A 12,124-nucleotide genomic window follows, 5' to 3' on the forward strand; every position below is an offset into this window, starting at 1 on the left:
TATAAAAAATGTAGAACATTTAATTCATATATGATCAATAATTTTCTCACACTTCATGCATTTCATTTGTTTAAGTTGTTAAAAAATAATTAATTAAAAAATTCTACAATTTATTAAAATTACAAGCAGTCACTAAATAGCATAACTAAATTTCAGAGGAATATCGTTTATCAATATAATATTCCATATAGTTATCAGATATTAGTTCCAATGAAAATGACTGAATCATTGACAACATCATCTGGAGCATCGGATGTTCCAGAATTCGTTCTTGCGGCAGTTACGTTGCATACTTACGCAATCTCGGCCTGCCTGAGATACACGACTGCTCAAGATCGCGTCGACACAATGAAATTGTGCCGTACGGCGAGGCGCGATTCGAGCAAATTTGCGCACTCGACTCGAGCGCAATTCAACGTGGACCCCTCTCGCGAGGTCTAACCAGAATATTCGGGGAGGGTAAAGAAAATGGAAGGAAATCGCGCGGTGATGGCACACAGGAATGTAGCAGCTGCGGGGCTCATTCACAACCGCGCGCGCGGCAGAGTTCTTACTACTGCAGCTCTCGCGGCTGCTCTCCTCTCTCTTTCTCTTTCTTCCTCTCTCTCACGGGGTCGCCGTCCAAGTTACAAGTATAACTGCACTCAATGCCCGCCGGGTACCTACTTCCACTTCATTCTGTAGTCCTCACGATCGCTGCGAGATATATCTAGATTCAAATATCGCGGCCGAAATGTCTACCTATTGTCGCGCTCAATTACTCCGTTTCCGAAGTATCTCGGCGAATTTGCAAAAGCGCCTGCACATTCAATCTGCAGTTGTTACTTACTTCCGAGAGGTCTACAAATATTATAAGTTCTAAGTAGATATTCGAGCTATTAATGTGCATAATGCCACATAATTAAATAATCTCTCCTATACATGTTTGTATAACGTTAAAGTCCTTTTAAAAAAGATTAATTTATTTGCTTTGCATTGATAGTATTTTAAGTTATTGAGATATAGAAAACTGGTCTTAGATTAAATACCTATAGTTTAATTTAGAAAATTAGTTTTAAATTCTAAATAGAGACAAATTGCAAAGCTTAATAAATATAATTAACATGAAAATTAAAAACATATTTCTATTTTTAAGAAAAAAGATTAGATGTAATCTTTGAAACTAATTTTGGTAAATTTTTCCCTGACTATAAGAACCTTGATTCTCCCTAATAAATCCGAGCAATTCTTCAATAAAGCGACATTATGTTATGTGAAAATCATTTCTTCCATTCACCACGGCGCACCATGACGTCGCCAAAAATTCTCCGGCGTTTCAGACGCAATCGCGTGATCGTTCGCAGTACGACCGTTCGTTCACAAGTCGAACTGGTTAACCAGACACTGCCACTTACCACCGGCGACAATCCCCGCGCGTTACATCAGCATCGTCGGCAGAATAACCCTCTCGAGGAGCCGCGTCTGTTCGAGGCCGGGTCATAATGCAATCAGAATATCGCCCGTGGAAGAAGGAGAAGAAGATTAGAAGGCACCACTCACAGCACGGTATTTACTTTGAACTATTCTGGGCTCCGTGGCCGAAACGCGCATTATATCCGCTGCCACCGCCGTGGCCGCGGCCTCGCGAGAGCTTGGACCTTAAAGACGCGTCTGCTCGCTTCGAAGGGAACCGATATCCCCGATAAGCGAACGCCCGCTGATAATGCCAAAAGCAAGCAAACCGAAATAAAGCATTTTTTCCGGAGAAGACGGACGAGAAGACGGAGAAGACTCGCGAGGAGATTCGCGTTGCTCGACAATCAGGCGCGAACAATACGCGCGAGTTATATGAAGCCACAATGAAAAGTCGTGAGACAATCAGTCGCGACGGTGACGGATCGCGAAACGAGAGAAAAAGCTATCGAAGACAGAGGAAGACGAGCCGATGGATGTGTCCGAGAGAATACAATGGGCCACTGTTGCTGCGCGCTCGGTACCCTCGAACAATGCCGGCTCCCGGATTCAGTTAACAATCCGTGTCGCTAACGTGGGGGCCGTCGTTCGATAAGAATGACGGAGGCCGCGGAGGCGCGACGATTCGCTCGAACATCCGCGAATGTTCACGGTGCGTCATCTTTTTAGGATTTAAATTCTCTCGGTTTCTGAAGAGAACCGGCAAAGATAATTATTTCGCACATTCCTCGACCTGCACTCTTTTAACAATAGTAAGTATATCGTCAAGTGAAGGAAGGTTTCTATGCAAAAAATTCTTATGCCTTACTACGAAATTATGATGCGAAAATATAATTATTACTCCAGACAATTTTCTTATTTTATGCTTAAAATCCTCCAACGACTCATTATACAACGACAATTCCCTCGCGAACGAGGATATTATTATGCAGTGATTAAGTTGAGCTTATACCGCGCTTGTTAACCACGAAGCGTCCACGAAATCTCGCCTTTCGATTGACGCTTCGTTTCACGCGTGGATTTAATGAAGACGCGGTGTGGTTACCGATACTGCTGTCACGCACGCGGACAATGGGGCGCATTAATGAGAAAAATAATTACGAGAGGTCTTTCTCTCGTCGCGGAAAATCAGAGGTTGAGGAGAGCTGGCGCAGCAGCTCCGGCCAAGGAGACGAGCGTAAGAGGGTTCTCGCATAATGTCGTAGTCGAGTGGTCCAGACAACGTCGGTGGATGCATTAACGCTCGCTGTTCCTCGTCCTTTCGCACAAGGCATGGCTTTAAAGCATCCACCCGACGACATAATTATTTCGTAATTAATATAATAGCCGTCAGTGGTTCCGATTAGAAGTCTCAGCCGGATATCAAAGGGATATAAGCCATAAACAATTCCCACGGAAACATGTAATACGCAAGAATGGCTTTTAATGTATTTAATATAATAAAATCGTAATTTAAATAATTACTTCGCTACGTTTAATCGTCCCGTTAAAAGTACCAGAGACGAAAGAACAAGGAATAAAGAGTGCAATGCATTTTAGAATCGATTAAAACTGTATACAATTGGGGTATATCCGTTAAACATTAATTGATCAATTATCTTGAATTCAAACTATTTTATCAGCAAAAAATGAAAAAAAATGGACCTGTCTGATGAAAAAGAATTAATATTATCGTAGATATACATGATTGATGTTGCGTGATGCCAATATCGCGTGTTCGAAATATCGATACTCTCCGATCCTAAAAAAAAAAAAAAAATGAGCGCTTTTATCAAAATTTTAAAAGACAAAGCTTATTATTTTCCAAACATAAAATTGTAATTGTATTGTATGCGTTATCGGCAATATCCAATAACAAAGTGCTCGAAGAGAGAGATATCTAGTTCAAGATAGCACACCTTCTATTTCTGGTTTTCCTCGACTTGAAATAGTAACCTGTATATACGCATATTTATATTCAACGGTGTGCATATTAGTTTTACATTAATTAGAACTTCATTTAATGCGCGACCATAATGTGTCGTGGTGTTAATGCGGGTATAAAGCAAGACGTAGCTACTGACCATGACGGTGATAGACATTAAAGCTGCCCGATGTGTTAATATATTCGTATTAATGAGATGCTGACACGCCTGACATTTATATCGATAATAATACCAATCCACATGTAGACTATACCCTATATGTGTGTGTGAGAGAGAGAGAAGAGAGAGAGAGAAAGAGAGAGAGAGAGGAGGCGGTCGGAGAGGAAAAGAAAACGAGAGAGAAACTGCATGCAGGAACGTATTGGAAAATAAAATAAATTATGCCTTGTTACAGTCATTCAATCGGACGTTGAATAACAGGTCGGGTCTCGTTGCAGTTACGGTTAAAAAATACGAAAACAGGTACGCGCGTAATCGTATATCGTCGATTTTTGGAGTGCAGTATTACTTCCGATATGCCGAGCGTTCGAATGCACGTATAGGAGCTGATTGAACGCGTTTTACACCGATGATCCCCGATCAGCTTTCGATACCTAGAACGCAGCAACCGGGTTACAAATACCGTGCCCTTTTTTTTTCAAGCTGTAATTCAATTTTACCGGATACCGAACATGCGCGCTTTGGCGCCAATAAACTCGATTCAAACCTTCAATTATTGTAGCACTGGCATTTTCAATTTTTACGCCGGCTGCGTATTTCTGGACTCAACGTGGACGCCGTACCATTTACTACGCATCCTCCCCCGTCAGTTACGCGTAAATCCTTTAACATAGTATTTTTTCGAGATTGAGATACACGATATCTATTGATATAACATAAATTTTTTCATTTTCAATTAGGGAAAAACGTTAGTTTACGACCAGGACTAGAGGCCGGTTTTTCCAACCTGTTGGTAAACTAACTATAATTATAGTTAAATCATATATATGTCTTGGTTTTTCTTTTAAATTAGACAAAGATAGATATATGATTTAACTTACTATTAGTTAGATCTTGGTAGCCTAGTACCTAATGTTATTCGAATGTAAATTTTTGTAATATATAATAATTCGAATTTTGTGGAATATTGCAATTATTCTCTTCTAAATGTTTTATTATTAAAATGCAATTTAAAACTAGTAGCAGTCATCGAAACAAAAGAAATAAGGAAAGGGTAAAAGCAAATTGCTATACGAAAAATCAAATAACAGGACTAATTGAAAGAAAGGGACACGACTTGAGCGAGTGGCATCAATCGGTGAATTTAATGGGATTAGTTTCAATTACTTGCATTTGTACGACATGACGAGGAGGTAGTTTTCGAAAAAGGTATTGGATGTACAAATCCGAGAGGATAAGTGGAACGGATAAGATTAGGCGAAGGAAAAGTAGTAGAATGTGGAGAGCAAGAGAAAGAAAGGAAATAAAATAAGGGAAGAGATGAAAAAAGTCAGCGAGGTAATAGTAGCATGGAAGAACGGGAGTGGTAGAGGGAAGAAGGAGAAAAAGCGGATAAAAGAGAATCATTAATATGTTAATGATTAATACATGCAATGCACTATAATGTCTAACAGCGATATTTCATCTCTATGCAAGCAAGACTGATTTTAGAAAAGTTTTATTGAGGTACAGCAAGAATTCTGAACTTTAAATTCCTATCCGACTAATAAGAGACAATTTATAACAAACTGTAAAACTTTTATAGGTACAGCTCGGGTACAGTATAATATAATATATAATATATAATATATAATATATAATATATAATATATAATATAATATATAGATAATGTATATAAAATAGGTACAGTATAATTTTGTAATTAGAGATTAATATTTTTCTCGTTAGAATTTCTGTCAGTATAATCTCTCAGAGATTTTGCAATGAAACATTAAATGAAATATTAAATCAATTCAATCGCCATGGCGCCAAGAAAATGAAAATTAGTCAACTTAAATTTTACCCAACATTGAATATTCGCTAACGCGCATGGGGAAGGAGAAAGACATGATATTAATTTTTTACTCACGCTATCCTATATCATGTCACATAGTGAACTTAAATCTACTTTCACTCTCATCTCACTGAGGCTATCGCATAATTTACTAAACTTTATTACAAAACTAAAAAATAGAAAATCAAATATCTCGAAAATATAAATTTGTCTCTTCTTTTTATTTTACACGCACGCACTTAGCTCGCTTATCGCGCGCTCGTTGCTTTCGCCCCGCTCTGTCGAATCGGTCTCGCCTGCTCGTACCGCCACTAAGCCATCCTTCAAGACCTTTACCGAATCTGCCGCGATTATCGTGCCGTAATTGCTTTGCGCGAATTCGCGCCGATTGTCGCCTACTCCGGAATTTTCGTTATCGCTCCGTTTCGCGCCTCGTTTCTTTTCGCGCGCTCCACTCGCGTCATCGGCACTCCCCGTCATTCGCGGTTGCTCGCCACGGTCTGCCGCGTTTCTTTGACGATTATCCTTTTGTCACCTTTCTTTCTGTCACCTTTTTTCATTATATTTTCTGTTTTTAGCTTATTTAAAGAATTTTGATATATTTGATATAATTTTGATTATTAATTTCATTTACTTTTGTTATGTTATTTCAGCATACAAAAGCAGACAGAAAGGAGTTTTTGTTGTAATGCGAATTGCAAGTTCAAAAATCTTGGAGAACGACGCGATGCGGCATCAGGTAACGTGAACGCGTAAAAGTGTTACGCGTCGTTGCCCTACGATCAAACGGCAAACATTGTCGGCCTACCACTCGAACACGGTAATTCTTTGATCGCTAGAAAAGATACATCGACCAAGCCTCCGCGGTAACACGACCTCTCGCCCGACGACGACGAGCCCGGGGGGATGAACTGAACGGAAAGAGGATAGACGTTCGCACGCGGGTGCGCGCATAAGTCGACGTCTCTCGAAAAGCGGATGGAGAGGCGGAAGGGCGAAAACGCGACCGCGCTCGTTTAGCCTGTTTAACGGCAGACCGAGCCGCGCTCTGCAAAAATCACTGCGACGACACGACGTGGTGATAATGCGCACTTTGCGGAAGCTTCGTTAGCGCGAAGGCAGGGTGCAAACTGCAGAGGGAGGTATGATGTAAGCGAGGTGTAAGCGTCGCAATGAGGATGATGACGGACGACTGAACATGTAAAGCGAATAAAGAGACGACGTAAAACAAAGATTATAAACCTTATTATGCGGAAATGTAACAGAGTGTAATAAATAAAATCAAAAACCTTATTATATGGAGATGTAATAAGACAAAATAAATAAAAATGAACTTTTTGTGTGGTTTATTTTTAATTTTTTCTTAAAGAAATAATTATATGTTATATTATTCTAAGCGCGGTGCTATTTTGGTTATGTAATGTACTAACGCCTTATGTCGTCATATTAGAATCAATTTTATAGTCTGTGACATTTTCAACGCAGTAATTTTTTTTGTATAATTGCTTCTGAATACAGAGCGCCGCAATGTTAAACTTTTAGCGCATAATTCGAACGAATCTTATTTCATTTTATTATCATATGTAAGGAGGTATCTAATAAAAAGTTAATCAGCGAGCTAATCTGTTTGTTAAACACCCCGTTTCAAGCTACAACCGCTAATTACGCATTGCGAAGTGGTTTACGCACTGTAATTATCGTATAAACGGCAAGTAATAGTTTTGTCGTTAAGTTTCTCGTTTTTACACGTACACACACGCGATTCCCGATCGCAATGGCCGCGATATCCACCGTGCGATTCCCTTTGTAGCCGCTCGCGCGCAAAAAAAAACAGACGGAGTAGGGAGGTTGTATGTATGTAACGCGGCAACAGAAACACACGTTACGCAAATATGCAGAACGGAGGGCATACTTTTGTTCGCCGGTACGGAACGCCCAGTACGGTCCACGTCGATTCCACGGGCTTTCGTGCATGTTCCATGAATCTCTCTCACTCTCTCCCTCTTTCTCCCTCACTGTATACGCGTGTGTTGAATACGTGTACACATTACCGGCTTCGTGGCCGATACGGATTTTACGAGCGGCGACGTGCTTCAGAGGGCGGACGCTCGAATGCGTTTGATACAATATATAAGCGGCGAGATGCGGAATCGACGGGAACGGGGGATAGAAAAGGGAGTGGAGAGCGGAAGCGGGGGGAGGGGGTCAATGGCGCGCGCGGGAGGTCACAAAGTAGCATTCTATTGACAGAAAGCCCGGCGCTCTCTCGGGTCCGCCGGTGATTATACTTGGTGATCATATCGCTCGCGTATTGACAAACAGTGGGCGCACAGAGAGAGAGAATCATCCCCCTTCGCCCCGAGCAGCGGGGAGCAATTCCCTCTTATTTCCTCTGTCCATGACCGTTGTATCTCTCGCCCGCCTCCCTTTCTCTCCTCCTCCTCCTCCTCTCTTTATCACTCGCCATCCCCTTCGGCTATCCCGCCGCCGCAATCCCTGCCGCCATCGGATCGCGGGGGTGGCCGCCGTGCCTGCGGTCGCGTCTCGTGCACTGGTGCACACACAGCCCGCCCACCGGTGGTCCACAATGCACTGCTAATTCCCATAAAGCGCCGGCCGATACGCAAATGGACAAACGGATATGGACGTATACACATGCAAGCGTGGAATACGGTGGTGCGCGGTACGTCCGCCCTGTACCGAACACCGCACGCCCCACTGTCGTTCCTGATGCGCGAAACGCGATGCCCTCATGCAATTTTGCCCCGCCTTTGTGGACCATGTTGTTGCACGTAATAACGATATTGTCGTGCGGCAGATACATCTGATAAATACAAATATATGAAATAATAATAAATGTGAGCACATAAATATACGATTTTACAGTGTGCGTGCCATGCATCATAATATATTAATGTAGTCCTCAAATTATTTGTTGTTGCATATATGGATTTTCGTACAGTTTATCGGGGCTATTATTTATACAATATTTTTATCATCTCTCATAAATTATGATAGACTGATCGATAGTCTGACTAAAAGAATAAACAAGTTTCTTAATATTGCGGCTTGAATAAGTCATCGGCAAACCATAATTAAGAGTTAACAGTTATTTTCGTAATTATATAGTTTCCTGTACATCCTAATGACTAATGAGATATTTAGTGAACATTTCGTATACAATTATATCGTTAACTATTTCACAGCATGCAAATTTCGAGCACGTTTCTCTCTATTTGTAGGAATATTTATTATATATCATCGTCATTTATATCTCTCCTTTTCAATTGCTTTTAAAACAGATTTTGTTACGAAGAACGCACGTGGCGAAGCTAATTTGTTATATGTTTTATACATATATATATACTAGCGTATAATAATATTCAAACTGGTAGGGGAGATGGAATTAAAGTAATCAAATAAAATTTCGCAAAATGCGTTATCGAGTGTTGCAAGTTTGTTTAGATGAGCAAGGGCTGTTTAGATTTCAAAAAATAAAATTTTCAACCGCCGGTTTTTTCCCCCGAATCGCATATATGATAAAGATTTTCGCACGCGGTTAATGCATGTATTTCATTGGTAACATGCGCTAGCCGTAATTCTTATTAAAATATGTAAAAGTAGTACAGCGAAACGTGTTAATGTACTAATTTCACGCGCAGCTGCGTCGCGTGTTTGGCAAGTTGGTAATTTATGAGGAACGAAAATTTATTTCAGAGAAATATACGCGTCCGCCACATACAGAGGAGATAATTTGCTTTTTGCGTACGCCCGTGGGGGGGGGGTGGCGAGGGGAAGAGGGGGTCAAATTTCGTTCGCAAAGAGACTGCGCTACCTGAGTGTACTGAAACATCTTTGACCAGGCAAAATGAAAACCTTTTGGACTGTCTTTTGAGCGTTTGTTCACGGCTGGATTTTTTGCATTGGATAGTATATCGTATTGTTATTCCCATTGAGCAAAAATTGCATGCCTGATGGTAAGCAAAGCGCCGATATACGTGATATGCGAAAATGCAATTTTCCCGTTGCCGAAACCGCCTCCAGAAGAATATGTCTTGAGGAGAAAGTCTGCGGTGCAGCAGGTCGGTTGCGATCGAGCTACTGGGCGTGACAGTATATCCCTGCTGCAGGTGCAGCCGAACGTATAGGTAGGATCATGAAAGCGCCTCGGGGTAGAGGGGAACGCGATCCTCGCCGCCCACGCGCGATCGGCCTGCTCGTTCGCCGGGAAAGACAGGAGTCGAGCCGGTGGTGCATGGAATAAAGAGAAAGAAAGAGAGAGAGAGAGAGAGAGAGATAGCAAGAGAAACAGAGAGAAACAGATACGAGACACGGAAAGGTGGAAGAGAAAGGTCGGAAAGGTGGGAGACTAGAGACCGAGGAGACCGAGGAGAGCGTGCGGGCCCTGTCGCTGGCTACGCGGTCGCGCACACCTGTGCCAACGCAGCATGGCACGGCGTCGCATAACAGGTGGAAAGGTAACGGAGGAGAGAGACACACCGGGAGGAGAGAACGAGAAGAGAAAGAGTGAGTGAGTGAGTGAGAGAAAGAGAGATAGATAGATAGACGGAGGGAGAGACCCCCACTCGACCCCGAGTCTGCCAACTCGAACATTACTATACGCCCTCCGCGATCCAAGAGGAGGAGAACATCGAGACTACCGCCTTCCTCCTACGTTTTCTCGTCTCTCGCTCTATCTCTCTCGTCGCCTTTTTACTCCACCTACCTCTTTCTCGCGCTCGCTCTCGCTCCTATCTACCTCTCGTACGGCCCGCTCCTAATCTCTCCTTTCTCTCCCTGCCGCCCAGCTTTTTCTGCGCTTCTCTTCTTCCTCTATCTCCCCAACCCTCCCCTCTCCTCCTCCTCCCCGTCGCGGTACCGCCGTTGCATTTCCGCTTTAACGTCGGCTAACTCGAGGCGCCCGGCCCCGGCGCAAACGCCGCCGACAAACGCGTTTTCACTCCGCGCCGATGAAATGGCGGACGACAGAACGTTCTCCACCCTGGAGGACCTCATCCGAGACGTCCTCGCGAAGTCACGTCGATCTCACGCCCGTTGGAGATTTTCCAGCATTTCAGTTTACCGTACGGCCAGTTTGTCCGGCACGCCAATTAATCATCGAACGGAAAATTTGCAGATCGGCTCTCAGAACATTTTTTTTTTTTCGAGTTTTTAGATCTTAAGTCAAACCTGGCTAGCTGAACAACTCGTCATGCGCAACTCGTCATGATTAAAATGTGACTCCAACAGGAAATGCCGAGACACGGAAAATTCGTTTTTGTCGCATGCTAGATGGCACTTTCCTTATCTTTCCTCTCTCGTTATCGTTAAAACATTATTGCCGGTAGTTACGCGTCTCTCCGACTGCGGATTTCAATTATTGGTGCAATTGCGAACGATCGTAACGACTTCTGATTCCTGTCCCTCTATCCCTCTCTCCCTCTCTCCCGGGTTTAATTATCTATAAAACGACATTAGCCGCGTTCTTGCACGTAAGCCGTTTGCAAATGTTATGGAAATAATCTCGCATTATTGGTTGCAGATTTCTCAAGTGCAAAAGCGGAATGTCAACGGATTATAGGCTCTCTATAAAAAATATTTCCTCTTTTAAATAAATAAAGTATGCTGATAAATGTGCACTATTTCGCGACTATTTTTATAAAAACACGCAGGAGAGCTAAATTATAATTTTAAATTTAGTTATTACGCTTCATTTACAGAGTAATTTATTAATATAAAAATTAATATAACTTTTAAAAGTTAATATAACTTATTATAAACTTTTTCATTTTAAATAAACTAAATTTTGCATAAAGAATTGTTGACACGTTCGTACGCGCGATTTGCAAATTTGCGGCTCGAAAATGCAGGGGCTTTAAAAATCGAACGTCCCCGGGGGATGGCATTTATCATTTGAATTTTGCGTGCGCGTTTCTCTCCTCGCGCGCATATAATTAAATATAAATCGTTATAATTGAAACTGTGTCAGCAACTTGTCCGTCGTGTTCCGCCTTGCGGATCGCGACGTCTCCAGAATATCTCGAGATCGTTGTTTACAACGCCACAACGGATGTAGTTACCGCTCTCCCGAATTCCGAATATTAATGTTCAGGTACATCGGCCTCTACCTGCCGCGCTGCACATGACGGATATTTACGCGAATGCATTCGTAGAATTTCGCCGGCGGGCGAATTTAGCGGGACATCGGGGAAGAAACATCGTTTCCACAGCACGTAAATGACTGGCATAATAACGGTAATACACGTCGAGCATTATCTGCACGCGCTCGCATTTTTGCGGGCAGACAGGTTCCTCCGGTCTCCTGCGATTCCTTCGAACATCGGCGGCGTGGCGGCGGCGTGGCGGCGGCGTGGTTGCGTTTCGCCGCGGTCGCAGAGCCACGCGATGACCCGCGCTTTTTGAGGCCGCGCGAAATATCGAGTCATCGCCGCGAGTCGGAAGGCGATACTAATCTCGACGCGGTTATCGAATCCGATACGCAGGCCGGAGCGATTTCAATGAGATCTCATTGTGCGCCGAACGTTCGCGCCCAATGCGGCGCGCTCGCGGATTGCAGTCTGGCGTGATGCAGGCGCATCAAAGGTGTACTGTTACTCGCGGATGTGCAACGGACTCGCCGCTATTAGTACGGTAATATCACAGAGAGAGGTCTTGACGTTATTGTCGGGGAACATCGCGGAGATGCTTTTAAGCGGAAGAATACGGCTTAACATTCCGATGGCGCGGGAAGGA

General features: G+C 43.0%; 1 protein-coding gene across 3 annotated transcripts in view; it reads right to left on the reverse strand.

The window, feature by feature from the left end:
* Sox102f (transcription factor Sox102F) overlaps positions 1 to 12,124 on the reverse strand; it is a 139,263-nt gene that overhangs the window by 18,403 nt on the left and 108,736 nt on the right. The window lies entirely within an intron of this gene.

The sequence above is a fragment of the Temnothorax longispinosus genome, chromosome 6 (genome assembly GCF_030848805.1).
Source record: "Temnothorax longispinosus isolate EJ_2023e chromosome 6, Tlon_JGU_v1, whole genome shotgun sequence".
Classification (NCBI taxonomy): Eukaryota; Metazoa; Arthropoda; class Insecta; order Hymenoptera; family Formicidae; genus Temnothorax; species Temnothorax longispinosus.